Below are 13,246 nucleotides of genomic sequence, written 5' to 3'. Positions count from 1 at the left end.
GTAAACTCCACTGTCCCATGTATACATGTAACTGATGTTACAGGAAGAAGCAGCTGCTTCTCCTTCCACATCTCCACACTGAGTCCTCTGTTGTTTGCTTGTGTTTCTCCTCAGAGTCCATCCAGCAGAGCTGTCGTCGTCCTCACAGCTCAGAGACACAAAGTCTCCTTCAGAGAACTGAGAGCTGCTGGGACTCACAGTCAGATGAGCTGCAAGGGTTACAATGAAGAACTGATTTTACAGTGCGCCCCAGGGTGGCTGTGGCTACAATGTATCTTGCCATCACAAGTGTGTGAATTTGAATGGATGTGTAGAGTGCTTTGGGGTCCTTAGGGACTAGTAAAGCGCTATACAAATACAGACCATTTACCATTTACACTACATTCAGTAATTTACCAATTCACACACTGGTAATGTCAAGCTACATTGTAGCCACAGCTGCACTGGGGTGCACTGACAGAGGCGAGGCTGCCGGACACTGGCGCCAACGAGCCCTCTGACCATCTCCAGTAGGCAACGGGTGAAGTGTCTTGCCCAAGGACACAACGACCGAAACTGTTGGAGCCGGGGCTCGAACCTTCTGATTACAAGACAAACTGCCAACTCTTGAACCACGATACACCCCAGCATGAATGATTCGAGCTTTTCACTGCCTGCTGTGTTTCCTCGACTCCTGAGCAAAGATAAAGAGTCAGTTCAGACCTGCAGTTTGTCCTCGTGGTGTTTTGAACTTGAATTCAGCCTGATTTGTTTTTCATGTCTTCTCCTCCATCATCAGTTATCAGGAGAGCAGACAGTCAAAGTACAAGAATTCAAACAAACACAGAGATTCTACTTACAGAGCAGACACAGCACAGATGTTTCCTTCATCGTCCTTCTCACTCATTTGAGCTTTTTTTCATTTCTCTCACTGACACCAAGTAAAGCCCGCCCTCTTCCTCTGAGCAGGAGTTTTTCTATTCCCCTTCCTATTCTAGACAGCACTGGAGCACTTTTTTCATTCTGTAAAGATATAATTTTAAATAGTTTCATCAATTGCAACACACTGAAATACATCTTTCTCTTAACGCACTTTGAATTTAAAAACTGTAGCTAAATCTAGCTACATAAACCTTATCAGTTAAATATAAATGTAAATAAAAAGATAAAAGTATGTAACTACTCTTGGAATATAACCTCATTTTATCTCTATGATGCTCTCAGACGAGATGAGTCACACAGATGAAAACACAAATCAGAAGCATAACTCTACTTTGACTATTGTGAAATGACTGCATGAACATATTTTAAGTACAGCTGTGCAGGTACACACTAATGCAGGGGTGGGCTGCTAGTTGGCACATTTGTAAGGACCTTTTTCCTTACAACCACTGACAGCAGCCCTTTCTGTTATATTCATCACTGTCACCGGTTTGTCCAATCAAATCTTATAATCAACTGGCCCCTACCCTACTTTCGACATAGTCTCACACAACTTGGTGAAAAGGTTAAGTGTGGAAAACCTGGCGAGAAGTTGGAGATGCAAAGCAGGCATAAAAATAACAAAACAAAAAAAAAAAAAACATGGATTTCACAACAGTTTCACAATACTGTTCTGTAAAACAATGATGCTGACAAGCACTGCACACTTCCAAAGCTACTTATTATACCAGACTGCCAAACAGGTTTACAGTTATTTTGGGGCTCAGTCTACTTCATATTTTACTCACAACCCTCAAAGTTTAGATCTGTTTGGTGGATTTTGAAACTTTTTGGGATTATGTGTCACTGGGTTCTTTTCTACGCACTGTTAAGCAAAGCTTGATGCTGGCATAGCAATAGGTTTTAATGGGCGTGATGATATCTCACCCCTAACCTGTCATCCTATCTCCCCCTTGCTATAGGATTTGTGTTCTACCTCATGAATCTTTAGACATGAACACAGTTCCTTCTTCCAAATGGGAACCACGAAGATGCTGCCAGGAAAGCTACAACCACTAACTACCTGCAGAAAGTCAGGCAAGTCTTGAGGAGTCAGCTGAATGATAAGAAAAAATCAACACATACGCCTTGCCCGTGATCAGGTACCCTGCTGCGATAATAAGCTGTCCAAAGGAGGAAATGGATAGACAGGGACTAGTAAGTCTTCAGTTTCTGTTTCAAGTCTTATTGTCACGTATAGATAAACAGTGTAGCCACATATACCCGTAATGAAATACGTAATGAAAAACATTTGTGCTCCTCAGCTTTACATGAACATATAGAAGTGTGCAGTTATATTAAAGAAGAAAATAACAATAATAATAATAATAATGATGAAAAAATAACAAGTATTAAATATTAAGAGAGTTTAAGACAATTGTTTGGTATTTACAGTTGTTTCATATTTATAGTAGTGCAAAAAATTTGTGCAGTGAGCATTTAAAGAGGTTTAAAGTGTGTAGAGTCCAGTAGCTGTAGTGAGTGTCTAATGGTGTGTACAGAATGTCAGCATTTCAAATGCTTGATCGCTTGTGGGTAGAAAATGTCACTGTTATTTATGTTTTATCCTCTTGTTTTTACAGCAGCAGTTTAGTTTCTGTTCTTCTCGTGTTTCTCTGGGCTTATAATGTTTATACATCCTCCTGTGGAAAACATTCATAGAGTCTCTTTCTATGGTTTAACAGGAACACGGCATTAACACCTTTACTTCATATGTCCTGAACCAGCACAGAGCTCCTACCATTTAACGTTTCAGTGAAAAACTAAAAAGTTCAGGAATAATATTTGATGTCTGCTGCCATCTGCTGGTAAAACTGTGTCAAGTCAAGTACAGTTTTATTGTCAGCCCAATAAGTATACGGCGGCATGAAATATCATCCTCCTAGACCTAGAAGGTGAAAAATGTAACAAATAAAAATCCAAAATAAAATATATATACATACAACTATACAGAAATAAGATAAACTAAGAATAAAAAATAGAAATGAATGAGAATAAATAAATACAGTGAGAGGAGATGGTACATGTACAGTGTTATGTGGTCCAAAAAGTGTGAAGAGGGGAGTCCAGTGTGGAAGAGGGCAGCATGCTGTTCAGGAGCCAGACTGTTTGGGGGGAAAACGATTGCACAATCTTGCCGACCTGCTCCTAATGATGCAGAGTCGTTTTCTGGATAGAAGAGGAGTAAACAGTTGGCGGGAGGGGTGATGCGGGTCAGCCATGATACTATTAGCTTTAAGAATGCAGCAGGAGGTGACGCCCTGACGACTGGGTAGACAATGCACTCAGTGGGTGTGTTACAGGAGAGCAGCTGCTTTACAAATTAATACAGTTTAATCTCAAAACATCCTTCACATATGTTAAATAGGGGAAATATTGACTTCCTATTCCAGGGGTCAGCAACCTTTAACACCCAAAGAGCCATTTGGACCCGGTTTCCACGCAAAAGAAAACACTGGGAGCCACAAATACTTTCTGACATCTAAAATGAAGATACTGTATATATTGTTTTTTACCTTTATGCTTTGTGTGAACAACTAAAGTGTGTTGCTTATAAAATCCATGAAATGCTAATTAACACATTTTGAACTCTTAAATTGATATAACAAAAGGAACTAAAATGATCCATGTAGCAAACAAAAAGTCTTGTGAGCCGCCACCCTCATATCGCCTTTGGGCTTTTGGAGCCTCAACCCGACTTTTAAAACCTAATTGAAAAAAAAGCACTATGCTGCTAAAAAATTAAAAATAGATATTTGCAAAATTCTGCCTAAATATGTTTTTTACCAGATTAATGTGTGTGGCGGGGCGTGGTCTGCAGTGCCGCTGCATGGGAGGTGCGGACGCATCTGAGCGGCACCCGCAATCACGCCTCGCTGCCTTATGTCTGGCTGTGAGCTAAAAACCTACAGCCGGCTGTGTGGGTACAGCTACCGTGTGTGAAAAGTGGTCAATAAAGAAATGCTGAAAAGCGTGTTAATGCAAACATCGTCGGGTCTGCCGTGATATGTTTACAATGGGACTTCTGCTCCTGAACCTCTGCGCACAGCGTCTGCAAATCGGAGCTATACAAAGTGACTTTCATCTTTACGCAGGACTGTAAGCTGTCATCTGTGAGGCGTGAGCGGTGTGTGTTTTTAACATAGTTCATGGTGGAGAATAGCTGCTGACATAATGTGGATCCAAAGATCCATCTGGGGTTTAAAGTCTTGATAAATGCACTGCGTTTCTGCAGGTACACTGGCTTCTGCGAGTGTGATGCCTATTTTGAGCGATTAAAAAAAAAAAAAAATAGAATAGAATTTTATTTTTATATTTATTTAAGCCCTATAATCATTATTATAATCACTATAATCACTATAATCTTCCAATTTAGAAGTTCAAGTTAACTACTACATGTACAACTTCCTGTTTCTGTTTTCCTGCACATTTTGCTCTGCGGAAATGCTGATGTGTGAAAGAAGTGGACGGACAAGGTAAGCAACTCATGTTGTAACTGACGTCAGACGCCGGAGATTTTGGCGGAAAATTAAAGCAAATGGTAGTTTAGATTTGAACAAATTCATTTAAGCTTCAGTATTACCAAATACACTTATCAATTGTCTTATAACTAACAACATTTGCTTAATCATCTCCAACATCCTGGAGAACAACGGGGAGAGTTTAGAGGCTCTCCAAGATTATATTGATCAGTGCTTCCAGGATCTCGTGATGAAGACGGCCCAGAGTGCAGCTTTCCCGACCAAATCTGAGACGCCGTCGTCGAAAAGACAACGCCCGGCAGATTCCCCTGGCACAACATTGCCAGGCGGCAAAGATATTGTCGATATACTGGAGTCAATCGACAAACGATTGTCCAGTTTCGATGCAAGGCTGTCCTTGGTGGAGATTCTTCACCGGGAATTTAAATCCTTGCGAGAATCCCTGGAGTTCAGCCAGCAGCAGGTGGAAACGCTCGCTGCTGAAAATGCCACGCCAAAACCCACCTGAAGCTGCCAGAGGACACGGTGAAGAACATCGTCTTCGATAGGGTACATCGCCTCGGCCCCATGCAGGCTGCGACCGGGAGACCACGTCCTATTGTGGCCAAATTCGGCCACTTCAAACAAAAGGAACATGTGAAAAGCCGCGGCAGGGAATTAAAAGGAACGGACTTCAGCGTGAATGACCAGTTCCCCAAAGAGATCTTGGAACGACGCAGGGTCCTCTTCCCAATCCGACGCGGCTTCATCCAGAAGGGCTCCCGCGCTGTCATCGCTGTAGACCGGCTGTACGTGGACGGACAGCTCCACCGCGACCCCAACATCACTCCGTGGCTGTATTAACTTCACACCAGATAAGAATCAGCTACACCCTTTCCCTATCCACTCACACTAACTTGCATTAACATCTGTTTAACTTAAGATGCGGTATCAAATCGCATCTTAAGTGTGATTTCATAGCAGAATTAACACCGTCAACACTCTCCGTCAGTGGTTTGATTGGAATGTTTCCGTTTTTGTTTTTTTTTCTTCTCGTTTTTTTTCTCTCTTTCCCCCCCTCTTGTTTTTATGCTGCTCACCCTTGTCCTTGGTTTCTTTCTTTTTTTCTTTCACTGCTTTGATCACCTGCTTCCACACTCATCCACAAACAACATCCTTTATTTCGACACATATGCACCGCACGATCACACACAGTCATGCAGCACATTTACATCAGTCCAACAGCACACACAGACCTATGGGATACACACACTTAAGCCAAGCCTACTCATATTAGTAAATATGCACACACATAGTCAGACTCAGGGAGCATCTCGCCACACATTTTTTCTCTCTCTCCTTCTCTTTATCTCTGCTTCTCGTTTGGCTCACAGCGGAGGCGGTCGCACTTTTCTCCTCTCCTCCTTACCCTTATCTTCCCTGCTTAGCCTCTCTGTCCTTGTCTGTCTCATGTGCATTATTTTTTTCCCTGGAACAGTCTCTCACTGTCGTTCTCTAAAACCTAAAAGAGAATTATGGATTTGATCAACTGGTCTCTGAATACTATTGACACCCTCTTCTCAACGAGAAGTCTGGGCTCAGGAGAGCCCGAGTGCCCTGGAGGGACTTTCCCTGCCGGATACACGATGGACGGGTGGCAGACCTGGAGAGTCATGTGCCTGGCGGGACTGTCGATCGAGGACACTGAAGACATTTACCTATTCGGAACCATGATAACAGGGTTCTTGCTGATCGGAGCTGGCATGGCCCTGACTTATCGAAGAAATAAGAGAGCGGAACCGGCTGTTCAAACCCCCCCAAAGCTGTCCGCTGGAATCGAAGCGACGGGACGAGTCGCGACCTCTCACAACGAACGCAGCATGGTTAACACCTTGGAGACGCTTACAGCTGCTGTGAAGGCTCAAAACAACACCATTGAGCGTATGGTGGGATACATCAGAGAGGGCCCTGCTCAAAATGACAACCTTGAGCGAAAGTTGGATCACATCACAGAACGGATCACTGCAGTTGTGACGTCTCAGAATCAAAAGAATGATAACACCACGGATCAGAAGTTTGATACCATCATGGGGAGGCTCGCGGCTCTCCAACGGGAGATCGAGAGACCAGTATCAGAGTGTTAAAAAGATCAGCTTTGAAAATTCTCAATAAATCAACAAATTCGGGATCAAAATGCAGACACCACCACGGCGCCAGCTGCACAGGCCCAAGGCTGAAGCCGGACAAACACTCCCTGATAACGACTGTGCGATGACTATTCTCCCCATCCCATGCAAGGACACCTGGATTGGCTGGAGGACTGTTTACTTAGCCTGATAGGGCGAAGGACACTGTCTCAGCTGAACTATGGACACGCACACACACACACTTACACTGATAAGCACTCACTCATCTCCCCTTCCCTTTCCAACGCCTTCGATGCTTGTTACCTCCTGGGAACACGAGGTGGGTCTGGGCCCGCGCTGGCGAGTCGGCGCAGTGGCAGGATGTCTGCTGTGTTGCCTGGGATTATTCCTCATCCCCCTACCCAACCCTGTGGCTTGTTATGTCTTCATAATGTTGTGCTGTGAACATTCATGTGCTTTTTTTGTGCAGAGGAGTTTTTTTGTTTCCTGTTCTCGTGCTGTCCTACCATGGAAGCACAGCATGAGTAGGGGTCTCTTTTTTTCCTCTTGTACCTTCCCATTGTGTGTACATTTCAGTGTTTTTTTCCGTAACTGCCGATCTCCGACTTGTAACCCCCATGTAATGTCTGTGTTATGTGTGTAACGTCGGGGGGGGAGAGGGGGGGGGGGTGTCTCATTTCACTGCGGGGCAACCTGTATGTGACAAATAAATTCTGAATCTGAATCTTATTTATGAACAAGTGATGTATTCTCTCCACCTGTATAAGCGACGCACACAGCGTACACCCCTAGTTATACACAAACATCTATGGGTGCGCTGAGGTTCGTTACATGGAATATAAATGGAGCTGGCTCCAGAGAAAAGAGGTTAAAAATATTTAACCAACTCAAAAAACTACAGGCAGATGTTGTCCTTTTACAAGAGACCCACAAACCTCTTAGAGGTTCGAATGAACTTAAAACACCTGAGTTTCCTAATGTGTAATTCTAGACAAAGGGGAGTAGCAATTTTAATACATAAAAATATTAATTTCACAGTACTCGATACAGTTATAGATCCAGAGGGCAGATTCTTAATCATTAAACTATCTATACTTGATAAAAAGCTATGTATTGTAAGTGTATATGGTCCAAATGTTGATGATCCCTCATTCTTTCACGTTTTTTTCAGTGCACTCTCTGAACACTTAGATGGCACACTTGTTGTTGGAGGCGACCTCAACCTTGGACTAAATGAAGAAATGGATAGGCTCAATACAGCAGGAACTCAGCGTAATTGGCAGTCCACAAATATAATCAAACAGTATATGAGCGACTTTGGTCTTTGCGATGCATGGCGCTCCCTTCACCCCACCAGTAAGGAATATACTTTTTTTCACATGTTCATCACTCCTACTCTCGTCTGGATTATTTTTTGGTCAGCAACTCACTGCTGAGTGACATTTCAGACACTGAGATTCACCCTATAGCTGTCAGCGATCATGCTCCTTTATCTTTAACACTAATGCACAAGAATAATACTAAGTAAAAAAAATAAGTAAAAACTGGAGATTTAATACATCACTGCTTAAAGATGAAGACTTTATTAAATATTTTAAAAAAGAGTGGACTTCATATTTAGACTTTAATGACACTCCCGGAACATCAGCTTCTGTTTTATGGGAAGCAGGGAAAGCTGTGATGAGAGGTAAAATAATTTCTTTCTCACCACATAAAAAGAAAAAAGAAAACAAAAATATTCAGGAATTAGAAAAAACCATCAAATCACTATAAGAAGCCTATGTGTCCCACCAAGATCAGGAAACATTGAACAAAATACACAAAACAAAACTATAATTGAATGAGATAATTGATTTAAAAATACAAAACTTTTAGTACAAAGACTACGCTTACAAAATTATGAACATAGTAATAAATCCGGTCAATTTCTAGCAAACCAGCTAAAAATAAATAAAGAAAAAACAACTATATGTGCTGTTCAAGATTCATCTGGGAACACAATATATGAACCGAAACAAATAAACAACATTTTCAGGGATTTCTATAAAACGTTGTATTCACCACAAATAAACCCATCTAAAAAGGAAATTGATCAGTTTTTGGACAACATAACTCTCCCATAATTATTAGACTCTCAAGCAATGGCACTGGATTCGCCACTGACCTCAGGTGAACTCCAGGAAGCCCTGATAAGTATGCCCAATAATAAGGCTCCAGGTCCAGACGGCTTTCCTGCAGAATTCTACAAAGAATTCTGGACGATTCTAGCACCAGTTTTTTACAGAACGTTGTTAGAAATCAAAGAAAAGGGCAGACTTCCATCAAATATGAATTCGGCAAACATTAATCTCCTACTAAAACCAGGCAAAGACCCTGTATATCCCTCAAGCTATTGTCCAATATCCCTTATAAATGTAGACCTCAAAATAATCTGCAAAGCTCTCTCAAAGAGACTAGAGAAAATAACCCCCCTCTTAATTCATCCTGACCAAACTGGTTTCATAAAAGGTAGGCACTGATCAACAAATACACGTAGATTACTTAATTTGATAGACTACTCATACAGTAAAAACCTTGAAACTACAAAATTTTCTTTAGATGCAGAAAAAGCATTTGACAGAGTTAACTGGAAATTTCTATTTGCAGCTTTACACAAATTTGGTTTTGGATCTTCTTTCATCAACTGGTTAAAAATATTATATAATTCCCCAACAGCTTGTGTCAGAACAAATGACCAGACATCCTCCAGCTTCTGTCTCCTGAGGGGCACCAGGCAGGGATGCCCACTCTCCCCTTCACTGTTTGCAATTTTTATCGAACCACTAGCAGCAGCAATTAGACAGAATTAAGTAATTAAGGGCATAAAATGCAAGAACGTGGAACATAAAATCAGCCTTTATGCGGATGATGTGTTACTCTTTCTCCAAAATTCACAAACCAATATCTCTGGGGTGATTGAATTGATAAACTCTTTTGCAAGAATATCAGATTACTCAATTAACTGGTCAAAATCTACAGTCCTTCCAATTAATTGCTCCTTCCATAATTCCTCTTCTACTCCACTGCAATTGGGAAATATAAAACATTTAGGTATTAATATTTCTCCCAAGCTTGCAGATCTAACTAAATTAAACCATATCCCACTTTTAAAGAAAGTAGAAGGTGATCTGGCTAGATGGAAATGTCTACCCATATCACTCATGGGAAGGGTTGCTGCTATAAAAAGGATGGTATCACCAAAAATAAATTATTTATTCTCAATGATCCCAACTAAACCGCCGCAAGATTGGTTCAGATCTCTAGATTCATATATGTCCAAATTCCTTTGGAAAAATAAGCCCCCACGTATAAGCTTAAAAACACTACAAAAGACCAAGGATAAAGGAGGATTAGAACTACCTAACTTTCAGCACTACTTCTTAGCCAACAGGCTTCAGTTTATCTCAGGATGGCTAAAACATACCCTCTTAGATGAACCGTGGCTAAATGTAGAACAAGCACTTTGCAATAATCTAGAGATTTCAGATCTACCATTTATCAGCTCAAACATCCAACGACATGAATGTTCAAAAGCGTCAACATCAGCTCTTCTCTGACAGCATGGTGGGAGTTTCTGAAGTTGACAGAGTCTTCATTAATCCCATGCAAACGTACACCTATCTGGAACAACCCTGACATATTACAAAACAATAATATGATAAACTTTTCAGATTGGAGTGGTAAAGGAATCAAATATGTAGAACATATACTAGAAGGAACAGAATTTATTTCATTTGACAGACTAGTTACACAATATGGGATCAACAAGAAAAGATTTTTAGAATATCAACAAATTAAATCCATAATAAAAAAGAAATTTAAACCGGGTCAAGTTGAACTACAAACACCATCAAGTGTGGTTCAATTTCCTACTATTAAAACCCCCAAATTACTATCCAAAATATGCAGAATCCTTACTAAAACAGATAAATCAATATCACTTCCTATTGCAAAATGGGAAGCGGATCTATCAATTAACTTAGACCAAAACTTCTGGTCTCAGATTTGCTTAAAAACCTTTCATCTAATTAGAAATCCCAGTCTTTAATTCAATAGAAAATACTACATAGAGTGCACTATACAGGTCATCGGATGTTCAAGATGGGCTTTACGTCTACCAACAACTGCTCACACTGCCAAAACAATTCACCGGAAAATTATATCCACGCTCTTTGGTTCTGTCCACCAGTTCAGAAGTTTTGGCGCGAGATATGTGAAGACTTATCAAAGTGTCTGAAATGTAACATTCCAACTTCCCCCTTAGTGTCTTTGTTGGGCAGCTTAGATAATGTCACTTCAGAAAAGAATATAGCCCATATGGTTTTCACTGCCCTACGCATAGCCAAGAAAACAGTCCTCATGAACTGGAAAAATAAAAATAATCTTAATTCTAACCAATATAGAAATTATCTATTAGATTACATTAGTCTTGATACAGCCTCTGCCACCACATCAGATCAATTGCTCTGGGCTCCTTTGATCAGCTCAATCACCTAGTGGGGGTGGGGGGTCATAGTTTGGTCCCGCCTTCACTGTTGTGATTGGTGTGGGGGGCTCAACCCGGGGTAGCAGTCATGGCCAATTAGGGGCTCTGTTGGCTCTTAGGTGACGGTTTCCTCGTGGCTGCGTGCAGCGGGGCTAGGGGAGGGTCTGTGCTGATGGACGTGGGTTACTGACCTGGTAGCCTGGCTGCCCCTGGGTGGGTCCGGGACGGGCGTTAGGTTCTGGGGGCGCTCCGGCTCTGGGCTGGGGGCCTGGCCGGGCCTCGGGGGCTTGGGTCTTGGTTGGTGTGTTGCTGGGGCTGTGGGCGGGTGGGTGTATGGGGGCCCAACCCTTGCGCAGGGTGCTGCTGGTGCGTCGAGCCACCTGGGGGGCTCTTCAACTGGTGGGGGAGGTTGTCACATCCTCTCCTCTACACGGAATCCAAATTACCATCAGGGTGTACACCTCACCCCTGGCGTCGTTGCCCACCTCTCAATTTTAAATACACGTAGACATTGAGGGGTAGCAGGAGGGGCTATGCGCTTACCTGCTGCTCTCTGGCGGGTAGCTCCATGCCCTCCTGGGTTTTAAATGCACCTTAGAACACACATACATCAACACTACAATGAGCGGGTGGAGGGAGGTTTGGAGTCTTTTCTCTAACCCCCCTTCTCTGCGGCCTGCTGGAGCGGGGGGGCAAGGAGGAGGAGTTGGCCGTCCGACTGGGGTCTGGAATGTGGGGCCTCCCTGCTGCTGCGGAGTCGGGGCGGTCTGCTTCTCCCCACCGCAGGGAAAAGGGTAACACCACCTGGGTCTGGGTGCAGTTCCCCCCTCCAGGGGCAAGGGTACCTAGACCCGGTTTGTAGAGTAAGCTTGGGGAGTGTGATTGTGTGTACAGCGTCTCTTTATGTCTGTCTCCACGTTGGTTGAGTGTGGAGTAAGTGCATATGAGAGCATGAGGATGGGAATGGATGTTTGTATCTGTGTGTGCCTGTATGTCTGTGTCTATATGTCAGGTTGGGTATCAGATGCCACCTCTCTGGGGACATCTCAGGCCCTCTAAGGTATGGAGGCCTATCTCCCCCCACCGCTTCCCCTGCCGGTGGCGGACTCCCTCAGACATCGGTGCGTTGGTGGTTCTTTGTGTCCGGGGATGAGCGTCCAGGTACACACCGGCTCACTCCTTGGCGGCTGCTTATTAGGGCCTGGAGCCTGGGGCTCGCTCGGGCCACTTCGGAGGTGGGGTGCCCCCGCGGCCTCTCGGCCTGGGGCTCGGTCACTCAGGCGCAGCTGGCTGCCGGCGGAGCTCACGGGCACGTCACTGCAACCCCCCCTGGCTTCTGCGCCGCGGCTGCTGAGTGACCCCTCATCTGGGACTCTCCTCAGCTCTTTCTGGGATAGTGGTGCGGCTGCCCCTCTGTTGGTCTTCCTTGGTCTCTTGTGTTCTGGGGGCCTCTGGATGTCTGGAGTTTTGATCTCCTCCATACCTGCTTCATGCCCTGGAGGACGGGGCAGTGGCTCCCCCACACCCTCTAGCAGATCATTACATGTAGGAACCTTTTAAAAAACAAGTGTGTCCATGCTCACAGGTGTACACACGGGTGATCACAAACTACACCCTTTTTGGCTCCTACCTCAAAGCACACTGTGTGCTGTCGATCTTACGTACTGCACAAATGATGTTTGTTTCTAAAGATGTTGTTGATGAGACTTTGTAGAAAGCAGCTGGTCTGAGTGATGTGATCAGGGTGCAGTAGATAATGTCTGACAGCAGTTTGAAGAGGAAATGGATTCTGTTCTGTTCTTCACTCATCACCTACCTGACAGCTGACACCTCACACCTGTTTCTCACCTGCAGGTCAGACAGGAGGACAAGAGAAGGATGGAGGGAAGAAGGAGGATGGACCTCTTGTACTGCTGTGCTTCTTGTTGCTGCTGTCGTTTTCTTAATCTACAGTCTAATCTACAGTTTTCTAATCTACAATATACAAAAGGCTTGTATTACTTGTTTGGTTGAGTTTATGAAAATATTTGGGTTTGATACCCTTCTTACACGTGCATCATGAGACTAATGCCACAAGCACCGAGGTCTCTGCTTTTTTTTATTCGATAACAAAGTTTTAATATTACCAATGATGATTACACTTTATTTATTTA

Source organism: Neolamprologus brichardi, chromosome 3, assembly GCF_056152115.1.
Source record: "Neolamprologus brichardi isolate AB-2024 chromosome 3, ASM5615211v1, whole genome shotgun sequence".
In the NCBI taxonomy this organism is placed as follows: Eukaryota; Metazoa; Chordata; class Actinopteri; order Cichliformes; family Cichlidae; genus Neolamprologus; species Neolamprologus brichardi.
This window is presented reverse-complemented; position numbering follows the sequence as displayed.